The sequence below is a fragment of the Gigantopelta aegis genome, chromosome 8, assembly GCF_016097555.1.
Source record: "Gigantopelta aegis isolate Gae_Host chromosome 8, Gae_host_genome, whole genome shotgun sequence".
Classification (NCBI taxonomy): domain Eukaryota; kingdom Metazoa; phylum Mollusca; class Gastropoda; order Neomphalida; family Peltospiridae; genus Gigantopelta; species Gigantopelta aegis.
Window position 1 is genome coordinate 48,850,102 of NC_054706.1, and position 17,986 is coordinate 48,868,087.

Sequence of the window (17,986 nt, forward strand, 5' to 3'; positions counted from 1 at the left end):
GCCTGTGGGAAGCGCAAATAAAAGATCCCTTGCTGCCTGTCGTAAAGAAGAGTAGCCTATGTGGCGACAGCGGGTTTCCTCTAAAAAACAGTGTCAGAATGACCATATGTTTGACGTCCAATAGCCGATGATAAGATTAAAAATCAATGTGCTCTAGTGGCGTCGTTAAATAAAACAAACTTTACTTTTTTCTTCACATCGGGTGTAGGTTTTCTCTCCCATAATTATCACTACATATGATGGTTCCTAACATTCCTTTTACCTCGTAGAAGAATACTAACCACGACTATAATATACGTACTGTGACTAGTGGTTGAAACTTCACCTACTAAATCAATGAAACTCGAGACAAATATCACACACACATTTTTGTTTTAATTATTAAAACACGCAAAACACTGAAATAAATATCAAGACAATGGTTAAACTGTCTACAACTAGTCATAAGACGACAGAGTTTAAAGAAATCACACACACACGCACACACGCACCACACACACGCACCACACACACACACACACACACACACACAAAGACATTAACATAAAATGGCAGCGGCTTATTATCTCTTCCAAATATCTTTTATAAATATCTAAAATATTAGCGGAAAATGTTCTTGAATATTTGTAGAATGCTTCTGGTAACATGTATTTCTTTTTCCTGTTTAATCACCGTGTTCTTTAGTGGTGGGTGATGTAATTCGTGCTGCCAAACACTGCCAATAAAATATGACAATAACAAGTTAATAAAATTCCGTTAGTTCTTACGTTTAGAAAGCGTATCAAATTTCATATACCTAATTATAAATTTGTAAATAAACACTAAAATTAAAACTAATATTTGTATAGTAAGGATTAAGAATTGTATTACGCAATTAGTTACGTCATTTTAGCTCTTTGTAAAATTCAATATCAAACATTTAATCTGAAATGCGTGTTTTTGTTTGTGCGCACGTGTGCACACGTTTTTCTTTTATATGTTAATGTTATCTTATTTACAGTGTATCACCATTATGAACGTTATTACTATTTAAAACCAAACAACCGGAACACATACCAAAAAGTTGTTCACTTGAAGAGCATGGTGAACAGAGTGAGAAGGATGGTCAAAACTGAAGCGGTTACCATGGCTCCGTCACCTAGAATGCAACAGTGATAATGATTATGATTATAATACATTAATTAATAAATTCAATTTATTACATAATGGAACTAAATACTAGTATATAAATAACTGTTTTTAAAAGAAACATTTTAACACTTCAACAGGCCAGTGAGAGTAAAATGTAAGCACGAGAGACCTTAACACATTTTAACACTTCAACAGGCCACTGACAGTAAAATGTAAGCACGAGAGACCTTAACATATTTTAACACTTCACCAGGCCACTGACAGTAAAATGTAAGCACGAGAGACCTTAACACATTTTAACACTTCAACAGGCCACTGACAGTAAAATGTAAGCACGAGAGACCTTAACATATTTTAACACTTCAACGGGTCACTGACAGTAAAATGCAAGCACGAGTGACCGTAACATGTTTTAACACTTCAACAGGCCAGTGAGAGTAAAATGTAAGCACGAGAGACCTTAACACATTTTAACGCTTCAACAGGCCACTGACAGTACAATGTAAGCACGAGTGACCTTAACACATTTTAACGCTTCGACAGGCCACTGACAGTACAATGGAAGCACGAGCGACCTTAACACATTTTAACGCTTCGACAGGCCAGTGACAGTAACATGTAAGCACGAGTGACCTTAACACATTTTAACGCTTCGACAGGCCAGTGACAGTAAAATGTAAGCACGAGTGACCTTAACACATTTTAACGCTTCAACAGGCCACTGACAGTAAAATGTAAGCACGAGAGACCTTAACACATTTTAACGCTTCAACAGGCCACTGACAGTAAAATGTAAGCACGAGAGACCGTAACACATTTTAACGCTTGAACAGGCCACTGACAGTACAATGTAAGCACGAGAGACCTTAACACATTTTAACGCTTCAACAGGTCAGCGACAGTAAAATGTAAGCACGAGAGACCTTAACACATTTTAACGCTTCAACAGGCCAGTGAGAGTAAAATGCAAGCACGAGAGACCTTAACACATTTTAACGCTTCAACAGGCCACTGACAGTAAAATGTAAGCACGAGAGACCTTAACACATTTTAACACTTCAACAGGCCACTGACAGTAAAATGTAAGCACGAGAGACCTTAACACATTTTAACACTTCAACAGGCCACTGACAGTAAAATGTAAGCACGAGAGACCTTAACATATTTTAACACTTCAACGGGTCACTGACAGTAAAATGCAAGCACGAGTGACCGTAACATGTTTTAACACTTCAACAGGCCAGTGAGAGTAAAATGTAAGCACGAGAGACCTTAACACATTTTAACGCTTCAACAGGCCACTGACAGTACAATGTAAGCACGAGTGACCTTAACACATTTTAACGCTTCGACAGGCCACTGACAGTACAATGGAAGCACGAGCGACCTTAACACATTTTAACGCTTCGACAGGCCAGTGACAGTAACATGTAAGCACGAGTGACCTTAACACATTTTAACGCTTCGACAGGCCAGTGACAGTAAAATGTAAGCACGAGTGACCTTAACACATTTTAACGCTTCAACAGGCCACTGACAGTAAAATGTAAGCACGAGAGACCTTAACACATTTTAACGCTTCAACAGGCCACTGACAGTAAAATGTAAGCACGAGAGACCGTAACACATTTTAACGCTTGAACAGGCCACTGACAGTACAATGTAAGCACGAGAGACCTTAACACATTTTAACGCTTCAACAGGTCAGCGACAGTAAAATGTAAGCACGAGAGACCTTAACACATTTTAACGCTTCAACAGGCCAGTGAGAGTAAAATGCAAGCACGAGAGACCTTAACACATTTTAACGCTTCAACAGGCCACTGACAGTAAAATGTAAGCACGAGAGACCTTAACACATTTTAACGCTTCAACAGGCCACTGACAGTAAAATGTAAGCACGAGAGACCTTAACACATTTTAACGCTTCAACAGGCCAGTGAGAGTAAAGTGTAAGCACGAGTGACCTTAACACATTTTAACGCTTCAACAGGCCACTGACAGTAAAATGTAAGCACGAGAGACCTTAACACATTTTAACGCTTCAACAGGCCAGTGAGAGTAAAATGTAAGCACGGGAGACCTTAACACATTGTAACACTTCAACAGGCCAGTGACCTTAAAATGTAAGCACGAGAGACCTTAACACATTTTAACACTTCAACAGGCCAGTGAGAGTAAAATGTAAGCACGAGCGACCTTAACCCATTGTAACACTTCAACAGGCAACTTAAAGTAAAAAGCAAGCACGAGAGACCTTAACACATTGTAACACTTCAACAGGCCACTGACAGTACAATGTAAGCACGAGAGACCTTAACACATTTTAACACTTCAACAGGCCAGTGAGAGTAAAATGTAAGCACGAGCGACCTTAACCCATTGTAACACTTCAACAGGCAACTTAAAGTAAAAAGCAAGCACGAGAGACCTTAACACATTGTAACACTTCAACAGGCCACTGACAGTACAATGTAAGCACGAGAGACCTTAACACATTTTAACACTTCAACAGGCCAGTGAGAGTAAAATGTAAGCACGAGCGACCTTAACCCATTGTAACACTTCAACAGGCAACTTAAAGTAAAAAGCAAGCACGAGAGACCTTAACACATTGTAACACTTCAACAGGCCACTGACAGTACAATGTAAGCACGAGAGACCTTAACACATTTTAACACTTCAACAGGCCAGTGAGAGTAAAATGTAAGCACGAGCGACCTTAACCCATTGTAACACTTCAACAGGCAACTTAAAGTAAAAAGCAAGCACGAGAGACCTTAACACATTGTAACACTTCAACAGGCCACTGACAGTACAATGTAAGCACGAGAGACCTTAACACATTTTAACACTTCAACAGGCCAGTGAGAGTAAAATGTAAGCACGAGCGACCTTAACCCATTGTAACACTTCAACAGGCAACTTAAAGTAAAAAGCAAGCACGAGAGACCTTAACACATTGTAACACTTCAACAGGCCACTGACAGTACAATGTAAGCACGAGAGACCTTAACACATTTTAACACTTCAACAGGCCAGTGAGAGTAAAATGTAAGCACGAGCGACCTTAACCCATTGTAACACTTCAACAGGCAACTTAAAGTAAAAAGCAAGCACGAGAGACCTTAACACATTGTAACACTTCAACAGGCCACTGACAGTACAATGTAAGCACGAGAGACCTTAACACATTTTAACACTTCAACAGGCCAGTGAGAGTAAAATGTAAGCACGAGCGACCTTAACCCATTGTAACACTTCAACAGGCAACTTAAAGTAAAAAGCAAGCACGAGAGACCTTAACACATTGTAACACTTCAACAGGCCACTGACAGTACAATGTAAGCACGAGAGACCTTAACACATTTTAACACTTCAACAGGCCAGTGAGAGTAAAATGTAAGCACGAGCGACCTTAACCCATTGTAACACTTCAACAGGCAACTTAAAGTAAAAAGCAAGCACGAGAGACCTTAACACATTGTAACACTTCAACAGGCCACTGACAGTACAATGTAAGCACGAGAGACCTTAACACATTTTAACACTTCAACAGGCCAGTGAGAGTAAAATGTAAGCACGAGCGACCTTAACCCATTGTAACACTTCAACAGGCAACTTAAAGTAAAAAGCAAGCACGAGAGACCTTAACACATTGTAACACTTCAACAGGCCACTGACAGTACAATGTAAGCACGAGAGACCTTAACACATTGTAACACTTCAACAGGCAAATGGAAGTAAAATGTAAGCACGAGAGACCTTAACCCATTTTAACAGAAATGATTCGTGTTTGACCTCGAGAAAGAAGTATGCTGTTGATGGAACGGTTCTGTCGAAAAACATTTACAAATACTACAGAAAATCCCCTCAAAACACACATTCATTTATTATTTTGATAAACGCCATAGCAAGTTCATTTAAACAAATGAAATGTCATGACTTAAATTTGAGCTTAAGATTAGATTCTAAAAGCTTTATAAACACGGGTAATGAAATCAAGATTTTGACCGATTCATGGCTGCATTTTTAATAAAAGTGTTTTTGAAAGGATCTCTAACAGTGTGGTTTAGAACACGACAAAACAGTTTTTTTTATTTATTCCTCCCAAGTTACTTAACAACATTACATATTTTGTGGTAGATAGAAACCTGCACCCGCCACCCCGTGTACTGTAACCTCACAGTGGTACAGGGGTGAACCATTCTCCATGAGGACGGCTAATACAACACATCTCCCCTTTTGGGCACCTTGGTAATGTTTGCTGTGATGTACGACCATTGAAGATGGATGATAGGATCCCAGTGATTTAGTTGGGGCATACCTGCGGGTATGACTTCTGAAAATAAATTCCTTGTCTCGGAATTCAGTCGGCTGGTCACGCCAAGTACGAGAGCTAACAGCCTTTGTTTTGTTTACATTAGTCAAGAGCAAACATTGTTTCATTTGTTACTCTTGGAGCGATGGCTATGGTCATTGGGTAATTTTGTTTTCTTAATGACCATGCATCTTAACCATGTGTACACGGCGTGGCTGTCTGTCTGCTGGTTATCCGCAGAACCATGACCACATGTTGGACTCGGTTACCCATAGAAACTTGACAAGTATCAGGTATACGGACAAAAATGTTTAGCCTTTATTCGGCCACGTTACCAAATTGGCCTTGGTGTGTTTTTGCACAGCACTGCCAGACCTCATCATGCCAGGGTTGTAACATATTAGCTCATATAAAATGGTGCCCAGCGTATGTATTGGTCGGCATTCTCACCAGACGTGTCACCTATTAAACATGTCTGGGACGAGTTGGGCACAGGATTGAGAGACACGCACAATCAGCAGATGTTCGAGAATTGGGACAAGTCCACTAGGCAGAGATGTTGGTAACACCATAGGCGTCCGCTATTGAAATAGTGGTGTTTTGTGGCACTTTGGTTTTGTTTACCCATGGCTACTCTCAAGTGGTCTAACGGTTTCATCGCGCCTCTCCATTGCTGATCTGCATGTTTTTATTACACTGAACTGACCAAACCTTAAGCTATGAAGTTTGTGCTAATCAACGTAGTACATGGCAATATTTAAAAACACAAAGTGTCATTTTGCCAGGTTTCGAAGCCACTGGACCGATTCGAATGTGATTTGACAGTTCAGTCTGCCAACGCGACTTATAGTTAAAGCTTATAGTTCAAAACTAGTGTGACAATTTTGTATACAGCAATTTTATAACTTGGAACAGCGCTAATGACGCACTCGAGGACTAATAGTCCACCAGCAGAAAGGTCGACCCACTAAATATAATATTTAGAAACATAAACAGGGTTTCTGCCAGGTTTGCGTCGTTGTTTGAATACACATCAACAATGGGCAACTGGCAATGGATTTCGATTCTCAGTCAAAGACTCGCTGTATGCATATTTGCCAGAAAAGAGGTCACCATTTAGATCCTCAGCTATTTCTGAACATAAATCCGATTCCAGTTGTGGAGGAGATCAAATTTCTGAGTGTTATTTTTGACACTAGGCTATCCTTTGTTCCCCATTTAAAATATGTTTAAAAGAAGGGCGTAAAGGTCCACAATAATTTAAAAGTTATTGGCAAGACAAAATGTGGAGCAGATCAAAAGGGAATGCTTCGTCTAGTTTGATCAAAACGTGACTATAGATGAATTGTGTACGGGTCAGCACACAAGTCGTATTTGCATATGCTACATCCTATACACAACCAGAGACTTAGCCTTTGTCTTGGTGCTTTCAGAACATCTCCTGTGGCGAGCTTGTACGTTGATGCACACGAACCTAGTTTGGGTGCTAGACGTGCAAAGCCTCCTCTGCAGTATATATTCTACTAAGGTTAAATAAATGCCAAAACATACACACATAATGCTGTATTAGATAACAAATATATGAAGTTATTTGATGTGAAGCTGAATGCCATCCAAACATTTGGTCTTCGCATTAAGACGTTTTTATCGGTTTTTGAAATGCCTTCATGTTTTGTTTAGCCACCTTGGTGTATGAAACCACCCAAAATTGTATTCGATGTTGTGCATCCGAAGAAAGATCTCACAGATGCAGTTACTGATAAACAACATTTTCATCAAACACAATGACCTCTATGAGATTGCCCAATTTAGCATCAATCTTTCCTGCAATCATTAAAGTCCTGGAACAAATTAAGGATTCACATGCATCCAAATACATTATTATTACTGACTTACTTTCGTATCTCCAAGTTTTACAGTGCATGGAATTGGAGCATCTCATAGTTGGGATGGAGATACGAACGTGTTTTTCCCCATCTATTACCAATAAAGACCTTATGTTTTGGTGGGTGCCCATTCATGTTGGCATCAGGAGCAATGAAAAGGCAAACACAGTTGCCAAGTCTGCTTTAGATATGCCCCACGTCAGAATTGGTGTGCCTTTCAACTTGGCAAGATGATTGAAACGGTGCGATTGAGAACACGCTTGAGTCTGTCAAACCAGTCATGGGATGACGACAGGCGGTGTAAGAAGGATGAAGTAATCTTATGCCGTGCCCGCATCGGTCATATATATTCATTTATTTTGAACAAGGATCCTCTGCCTCACAGTGAACATTGTCGGTGTACTCTGACAGTTTGTCACATTTGGTGGAGAACAAACATTTTAAGCAGACGAGGAAGGATATATTTGGTAAGAAAAAATTTATGAATTCATTTCGATTCCATCTTCAACTTGTGTTGATATTCTGCCGAGATGCTGATCTCTATTCTAAATTGTACCGATCTGTGATATTTGTATTTTCTGCACAGCTCTTTACACTGTTTTAATATATCAAGGAATTGTAGCAGGCGTGCGTGGGTGTGGGGTGGGGTGGGGTGGGTGGGTGTGGTGAGGTCTAGACCGTGGCGACCGAAGTGTTTATAAGGTGTCGAGCCATGCTCCTCTCGGCAGTTGGAAGAGGAGGATAAAGACAGAAAAGAGGACAGAACATCGAGAGCTTGCTGACCTTACCTCCCGTATATTACACAAATTGTAAAGGAGTCAGCCATAAGATGCCCTGCCACGATCTGAACAGATCAGGCCCTTTTAAGGGCCACTACTGGGAGACAAACAACAACAGCCATCAGTAGGATAGTTTCCAATAACGAGCTACTCTCGGCATACTAAGTTCAAAATTATACATAGCTCCCCTTTATTTTCCGGCGGACCGTTAACAAAAGCGTCCAGTTCCATCATGGAAACTGCGCAACCTTTCTTTTTGGCTTAATCCTAAGGGACTTTCAAAAATCCCATAGCACCAAAACTAATCCCCGCTCGCTACCGACCTCGGTTGGGCTGCTGGCGTCCTATTGAATTGTTATATTGATATTAACTATCATTTCATTTAGACATTTCCCATAATTTGACACCCAATAGTATGTTTTGTGCAGGAGAGTCGTTAAACATCCATTCATTATTATAACAATACTTACATGCTACACTTAAGATACAGTTTGCTATATCTATTCCCTTCTTGAAGCGAGCATCGCTGCTGCATCCTGCGTCTGATGTACACTTTACAAACGTCCTGTATTTGCTGTAAAAAAGAGAAAAAAACAAACAACAACAACAACAAAAAACCCAAACAAACAACACCCCCAGCCCCCCCCCCCCAAAAAAAATCCACCAAAACACAACCCCCCCCCTCCCCCCAACAAACAAAAACTCCTGGTATTAGAGCAAATACAAAACACATATAAGCACAAATGTGTACTCAAGCCCGCACGCAAACACTAACGTACGCAAACACTAACGCACGCTCAGAGAGAGAGAGAGAGAGAGAGAGAGAGAGAGAGAGAGAGAGAGAGAGAGAGAGAGAGAGAGAGAGAGAGAGAGAGAGAACGAGCGAGCGAGCTGGACAATAAATTACAGTACAGTCAACCTATCGTTTCAACAGTAACATTTTAACAGAAATCCGAGTTGCTTTTCACATACTGCTACTACTACTACTACTACTATTACTACTACTACTACTACTACTACTACTACTACTACTACTACTACTACTACTACTACTACTACTACTAATAATAATAGTGATTTGGATTAGCAGCAAGGGGTCCTTATGTGGCTAGTTTACTTGTTTTCCCAAAATTATCTAATATTGATTTATATTAAGAAGCCACATTTTGGTACTCCACTGGATGATGTCACGTGGCGTAATGATGCGATGTGATTAGTCGGTTCAGTTTGACGCTCAAACTTAAAACTGGGCGTCGCGTTGAGTTGTGATGCGCGCTCAGACTAACAAAAAAAAGAGTAAAGTTTGTTTTATTTAACGACGCCACTAGAGCACATTGATTTTTATCAAGGGATCTTTTATTTGCGCTTCCCACAGGCAGGATAGCACAAACCATGGCCTTTGTTGAACCAGTTATGGATCACTGGGCGGTGCAAGTGGTTTACACCTACCCATTGAGCCTTGCGGAGCACTCACTCAGGGTTTGGAGTCGGTATCTTGTTTAAAAATCCCATGCCTCGACTGGGATCCGAACTAAGTACCTACCAGCCTGTAGACCGATGGCCTAACTACGACGCCAACGAAGCCACGAATATCGGGCCAGATTCATCTTTTAAATCGGTTACGACGGCCGTCTTAGAAGTCGTATACGGCGACAGTTGAGCTGTAAGAGTGCTCAGACCAGCAACTGGACAGTCGTAGGAGTCGTGAGATCGGCGAGTTTGCCAACTCCGTCGTGACAGTTGGTAGTCTGAATCCTAGCATACGTTCAAAGACCATAACTGTGAAAAATGAGTAAATTGCCATACAAGTCAAACTTGATCTGTAACAGCACATGGTAAAGCTCTATATAAAATTTCAGCCCGATAATATCTTAAAGGGACATTCCTGAGTTTGCTGCACGTTTTAAAGAGACATTCCTGAGTTTGCTGCATTGTAAGATGTTTCCGACTAATAAAATAGTTCTACGATTAAACTTACATATTAAATATATTTTCTTGTTTAGAATATCAGTGTCTGTATATTCAATGTGTTTCTAGTCATCTTAATATTTGTAAGAAGCCCAAACTGGATTTTGTCTTCAATAATTTCGTACATACAAAAAAAAACTAATTTTAGGAAATAAAATGAAATTTAACCTAATACAAATATTAGAACGATCCGAAACACGTTTAATATACAGCCGCTAATATTCTATGCATAAAAATATATTTAGTATGTAATTACAATCGTTAAAAAGTATCTGTTAGTCGATAGAATCTAAAAAATTGCAGCAAACTAAAGAATGTCCCTTTAACGCATTGTGAAAAAAGTATGTGGGACAGACGGACGGACAGACCCACAGACAGACGGTTGAAGACGAAAGCTACTGTTCCCTCAGGTTAGATCGATAGGGGACTAATAATAGTGAAACAAGCGCGCGACCATGTTCCCCATTCAAATAAAACATACACAGCAAATCGCCGAGAGGCGTGAATTTGGGAGCAACGTGATATTACAGAAATATTCTATGACTGGCAGAGCATAAACATAAACATAACAACCAAATAAAATATACGTTTGTATACAACTTTAAACTGCAGTTTACACGTAAAACACACAAAACCTTTCATGCCTCATTTTTAGTATAACCGAGTGTTCTTAATTGTACAGGTACCCATGCATACATGATTGAAACACTAGGCTACTTGACACAGTGGTATTCGATAACGTAAAGTTAGGACTGGTAGCATTAACTGAAGTTGTGTGAGTTTTGACCCAGCCGAATGTTATTTGGTTTAGTGTTAACTAATGTTTGCACACAGATCAGTATAAGATACTAGTATATCATTTACTGAGTTATATGATTTAGTGTTAACTAATGTTTGCACACAGATCAGTATAAGATACTAGTATATCATTTACTGAGTTATATGATTTAGTGTTAACTAAATTTTGCACACAGAGCAGTATAATATATACAATTTACTGAGTTATTTGGTTTAGTGCTACCTAATATTTGCACACATAGCAGTATAATATATTCCATTTACTGAATTATTCGGTTTTGTGTTAAAGGGACATTCCTGAGTTTGCTGCAATTTTTAAGATGTTATCGACTAACAGAGACTTTCTAACGATTGTAATTAGATATCAAATATATTTTTCTGCATAAAATATTAGTGGCTGTATATTAAACGTGTTTCTGATCGTTCTAATATTTGTACTAGGTTTAAATTCATTTTATTTCCTAAATTAAAAATTTTTTGTACATACGAAATTATTTGAAGACAAAATCCAGTTTGGGCTTCTTCCAAATATTAAGACGACCAGAATCACATTGAATATACAGAAACTGCTATTCTAAACAAGAAAATATATTTAATATGTAACTTTAATCGTAGAAATATTTTATTAGTCCGAAACATCTTACAATACAGCAAACTCAGAAATGTCCCTTTAACTAATGTTTGCACACAGACTGTATAATATATACAATTTACTGACAGCATACTCACTGGCCATGCGTACTTACCGACAATGTTTTGATTTATCAAACTGAATGTCTCCCGAAGAAGTCACACGAACAGTTGACAAAAGCAAGCAAACCTAATGTACATTAAAAACAAATTCAACTTTATTCACTCAGTTAAAACTATATTTTGTTTAACGATACCACCAGAGCACAATAATTTATTAAACATCAGCTATCGGATGTCGCCCATTTGGTAATTTTGACATATCTAGTCTCAGAAAGGAAACCCGCTACATTTTTCCATCAGTATCAAGGGAAATATTTAGAAGCCAAGTCATAATCACAAACCCGGACATTTTTATTTTATCTACTTCCAAAAATCCACAAACCAGTCGATACATGGACCGATATTAACACACCACCCGGTCGTCCAATCATTTCAGGCTGTGGATCAGAATCGTACAATATTTCCGAAATTATAGACTTTCACTTAAAACCAATTGCAAATAGACATGAGATTTAAGAAAAAAACCCACTGAAGATCTTCTTTCAACATTATCAAAAACAAAAATCCCAAAATATTCATTTTTGGTTACCCTTGATATTGACTCCATGTACACCAATATAGGTATTGATGCGAGCTATTAGAATTAAGCCTATTAGGAAATGATTTTGAATTTGATAGAGAAATGTATCAGCAAGTGTGTGGTTGTCCTATGGGCAAATGTTTTAGTGCAAACTTTGCATCTATCTATGTCGCTGAAAGGGAAGAGGCTGCTTTAAAGAAATCGGGCTAAACACCTCTTTTGTACCTCGGATATCCCGACGATATACTTATCATTTGGCCACATTCCAAATAAGCATTTTGGGATTTTTTTAGCTATTAAATCAACAAAATGACAATATCAAACTTAAGGCCACAATATCAGATAAATCAGTTGACTTTTTGGATGCAACACTTTTTAAAGGTACACAGTTTGAAACATCAGGTTACCTAGACTATAAAGTGTTTTCCAAAATCAATGTGCTCTAGTGGCGTCGTTAAATAAAACAAACTTTACTTTTACAAAGTGTTTTCCAAACCCACAGACACACACACTAACTTCTCCACTTTTCACCCACGCCACACCTTTAAAGGCATTGCTATAAGTGGTATGTGCTATCCTGTCTTTGAATATAAAAGATCGCTTGCTACTAATGGAAACATTAAGCGGGTTTCCTCTTTAATACTATATGTCAAAATAATCAAAGGCTTAACTCCCAATAGCCGGTGATTAATAAATCAACGTGTTCTAGTGGTGTCGTTAAACAACAAACTTTAACTTTTGCATAGATACATAATGACCACACACACACACAGATATACACACACAAACACATAGACACAAACACACACACAAACACATACAGAGATAAACACACACACACACACACACACACACAAACACAAACACACACACACACACACACGCGCGCGCGCGCACACACAAACACATACATAGATAGACACACAAACACACACACACACATACACACACACATACAAACACATACACAGATACACACACATACAAACACACACACACAAACACACACACACGCACGCACACACACAAACACACACGCACACACAAACACATACGCACACACATATACACACACACATACACACACACACACAAACACACACACAAACACATACACACACACAAACACACACGCACACACACACGCATGCACACACAAACACAAATACACACGCACACACAAACACACACACAAACACACACACAAACACACACACGCACACAAACACACACACTCACTTGTACATGCACATGATACATATATTGTATACCGCGATCACAATTTAATGTTAGGTGCTGGGTTCCTATTCCAGCACCGACTCCCATCCATAGAGACTTTTAACAACTCATCTGTGAGGTGTGAGGTCATTAATGATGCTGCCAACTTCTAACTCACTGAACACACTAACTACTAATCGGAAGAAAAAGAAAAAAAGAAGAAAAAAAGAAGAAAAAAGAAGAAGAATGCTTCCCAAATTACTTACCAAGTAAGATAACTAACGCTAGCATTGCATTCCTCATATCTGGAGATATCTGAAAACTATGCAATTCGTGCAAAATAACCAGAAACAAACTAGAGCCACAAAGAGACCTAATGTAAAACAAAAACTTTTTATACTACCAAACTGGACTAGTCATAGTAACTGTGTACTATTAAAGGCGGAGCCTATCTGCATGGTAAATAAAATAGGTGATATAACCGCCCATTTTGTAACTGAATATATGATTTGGGAGAACATAACGGATGGTACGCCATTGCCTAACCCATTGGTCTAGCTTGCCATATATTATAAGCAACAGGGTAAACATCTTCAAAGTTGTGTGACAAATACCGTATACGGTGTGTTCAAACATCTTTACATATCTAACCACGATGCAGTGATATCATACGGAAAAGTGAGCTACTATCAATGACATAATGGATGCCATCTGATAATGCTGGTAATGTGGTATGACTTTTATGTGAGATGTATCAATCATAATTAGTCTTTGTCTGGTCGCCGTACATTTCAGAACAAATTGTCAAAATAGTTTTAAAAAATTATACTATTCACAGCAATTTAGGAAACACATATCCTTGAAAACACAACAGCACAGATATATTTTAATACTAATCAGGTTTGTATGTTATGCGTTTAAATGTGGCTCTTGTTTAGGTTAACTGTGATAACGAAAATGCTGCATCAGGTCAAGTCATGTCAGAGAGTTTAACGTGCACATTCAGAGCAAGCTGTTGTAGCGCACGCCGATCCAGGGCGTAGGTGTCGGCCTCAGCCGGTTCCTCCGTCCAGGACAGTGCTGCATCTCATTTGTTTTTGTTTAAATACATATGCAGTGATATGACATATGCCTTTAACACATTGACCTATACTAATTGAAAACACCCATATTTACATAAATACTGCGACATCTAGAAAACATAAACATTCAGTACCTTTAATTCTTTCAATTGTTGAACTGTGTAAATACAACTATTGTTTCAGGTTTGGGATAACACGCTAACTCGCATTAAATAACAAAGTGGACCATGTATTACAAGGAAACAAATATATAAACCAGTTTTGTTACGTTTCAATGTGGGTGATTATATATGAATAACATCACAATGCTGAACTGTCAACGAAAATATCAAACATGAACAATAGTAAAATACTTAACATTTCTTCTGGTACGGTAACAAATTAATGCAGTGGTAACAGCGGGTTTCCTCTCTCAATATCTGTGTGGTCCTTAACCATATGTTTGACGCCATATAACCGTCAATAAAATGTGCTGGAGTGCGTCGTAAAATGAAACATTTCCTTCCTTCCTTCACTATTTTTGACTTGTCTTTGATAAAAAATTTAACTCCAGTTTCATTTAGTGTACTCTTTTGTAACTTTGTTTTATATATGTAAGACTATACGTTAAAAATTAAACAATTTACAAAAAGTGTTTTTACTATTTATAATTCCAAATAAAACTGTGGTTCTATTCATCTGGATAAAATCACTTTTTTGTAATAAACCATTTTCTATAGTTCTGCAGAGTTCGACACCTTTAGGGCAATCATAAAATAGATGTTGAAGTGTTTCTGGCTTGTGTGAGCATAAATTACAAATATTAGAATCAATTAAGTTGATTTTGTGTAGAAAGGTATTTGTTTGTATAATGCTATGTAAAATTTGCTACTGGAACCACAACAGTGGTGGGTCTTTCAAAGAGCAAAATGGTAAACTGTAATACTTTACCAGTTCTGAAGAGGTAAAAACACATATTTATTCTGAATATTTAATCTGTGATGTACTTATACTTTATTTAGTAAATCTTATTTTGCAAACATTTATTCATCCAGTGACTGTTTAAAACACGGAGCAAACCCATCATATACCAACCTCGTCATATATATATATATATATATATATATATATATATATATATATATAAAAACCCATAGGAATAGCTACTAATATCGTGAATGTATCCCAGTTAGAAGCCGAGATAAATTGCATTTCCTATTTCGTGAAGTTCATGGTGACCATCTTGAATTTCTATGTAATATTTTAAAGAGCTAGGGTAAAAGTTATTTTCATCCAAGTAAAGAGAGATTTATGCATTTATAAATAACAATGTCACCTAGACAGCTAGAAACTGAAATAATAATTATTTGTAGAATTTCGTGACAGTTTCTTGGTTATATTGACATACATATTGAATTTATATTATATGTAACTAACTAAAACATTTCAAAGGTAACACATATCAATTCTTAGACATATACTGAGGAATAACTGTTAATATTATGAATACACCTCAGTTGGAAGTCTAGACATTACATTTAATGTTTAGGGACCGGCCTTGGTGGTGTCGTGGTTAGGCCATCGGTCAACAGGCTGGTAGATACTGGGTTCGGATCCCAGTCGAGGCATGGGATTTTTAAATCCAGATACCGACTCCAAACCCTGAGTGAATGCTCCGCAAGGCTCAATGGGTAAGTGTAAACCACTTGCACCGACCAGTGATCCATAACTGGTTCAACAAGGGCCATGGTTTGTGCTGTCCTGCCTATGGGAAGCGCAAATAAAAGATCCCTTGCTGCCTGTCGTAAACGAGTAGCTTATGTGGCGACAGCGGGTTTCCTCTAAAAACAGTGTCAGAATGACCATATGTTTGACGTCCAATAACCGTGCCACACACCTGTCATTCCCCATCAGCTTTTAGCTGTGGCCTTAGTCTGACCACTTCGGAGAGTGTTCAGTAGTTACTTCTGGCATTGTTAAGAGGCACTTAGTTAGTTAGTTAGTTAGTTTATTGTACAGCAGCTAATATTTTATGCAGCAAAATATATTTAATCTGTAATTAAATATCGATAACATCTTAAAAATTGCACCAAACTCACGAATGTCCCTTTAACAAACACAACACAACGCAGTGTGCTTAAAATGTACCGTGTTCTTGACTCTAGCTAGCACCTTTAACGAATACAGCATAATGCAGTGTGCTTAAAATGTACCGTGTTCTTGACTCTAGCTAGCACCTTTAACGAATATAACACAATGCAGTGTGCTTAAAATGTACCGTGTTCTTGACTCTAGCTAGCACTTTTAACGAACACAACACATTGCAGTGTGCTTAAAATGTACCGTGTTCTTGACTAGAATTATCACCGTTACCAAACACGACACAATGAATCAATGCAGTGTAATATGAATATAACCTTATTGCGTTCTTGACTAGAGCTAGCACATTTAACGAACACAATACATAATACAGTGTGACTAAAATTGTACCGTAGCTTGTACCTTTAACGAACACGGCAACACACAGTGTAGTGTGTCTAAAATTGTACCGTGTTCTTGACTAGAGACAGCACCTTTAGCAAACACAACACAAAATGCATTGTTTCTAAAACGACAGGCCTCGGTGGTGTCGTGGTTAAGCCATCGGACATAAGGTTGGTAGGTACAGGGTTCGTATCCCTGTACCGGCTCCCACCCAGAACGAGTTTCAACGACTCAATGGATAAGTGAAAGGCCACTAAACCCTCTTCTCTCTCACTAACCACTAACAGTTAAGAACTAACCCGCTGTCCTGGACAGACATCCCAGATAGCTGAGGTGTGTGTGTCCAGGACAGCGTGTTTGAACCTTAATTGGACATAAGCACGAAAATAAGTTGAAATAAATGTTTCTAAAATTGAATCGTGTTCTTGATTAGAGATAGCACCTTTAACAATGCAGTGTAATGACAATAAAATGTGTATCGTGAATAAAACTGTATTGTGTTCTCAACTATGGCTAGTTCCTTGATCAAACACAACAACACAATGCTATGTGACTAAAATTGCATTGTGTTCTTGACTAGACCTAGCACCTTTAACGTACAGACTCAATGCAGCGTGACTACCATTGTACAGTGTTCTTCATTAATGTTATATGGGCGGGACGTAGCCCAGTGGTAAAGCGCTCCAGGGTCGATCCCCATCGGTGGGCCCATTGTGCTATTTCTCGTTCAAGCTAGTGCACCACGACTGGTACATCGAAGGTCGTGGTATGTGCTATCCTGTTTATGCATGGGCGGGTCGTAGCCCAGTGGTAAAGCGCTCCAGGATCGATCCCCGTCGGTGGGCCCATTGGTCTATTTCTCGTTCCAGCCAGTGCACCACGACTGGTATATCAAAGGCCGAGGTATGTGCTGTCCTGTCTGTGGGATGGCGCATATAAAAAATCCATTGTTGCTAATCGAAAAGAGTAGCCCGTGAAATGCCGACAGCGGGTTTCCTCTCTCAATATCTGTGTGGTCCTTAACCATATGTCCGACGCCATATAATCGTAAATAAAATGTGTTGAGT

The 17,986-nt window shown here is 38.7% G+C and overlaps 1 long non-coding RNA gene across 1 annotated transcript; it reads right to left on the minus strand.

Annotated features, from left to right (window-relative positions):
• Positions 1–497: 497 nt before the first annotated feature.
• LOC121378307 lies at positions 498–13,759 on the minus strand. The gene is made up of 4 exons (XR_005958703.1): positions 13,641–13,759; positions 11,630–11,703; positions 8,588–8,691; positions 498–715 (listed from the first exon to the last, which is right to left on the minus strand). It is a non-coding gene; the product is annotated as an uncharacterized LOC121378307 (long non-coding RNA).
• Positions 13,760–17,986: the final 4,227 nt, after the last annotated feature.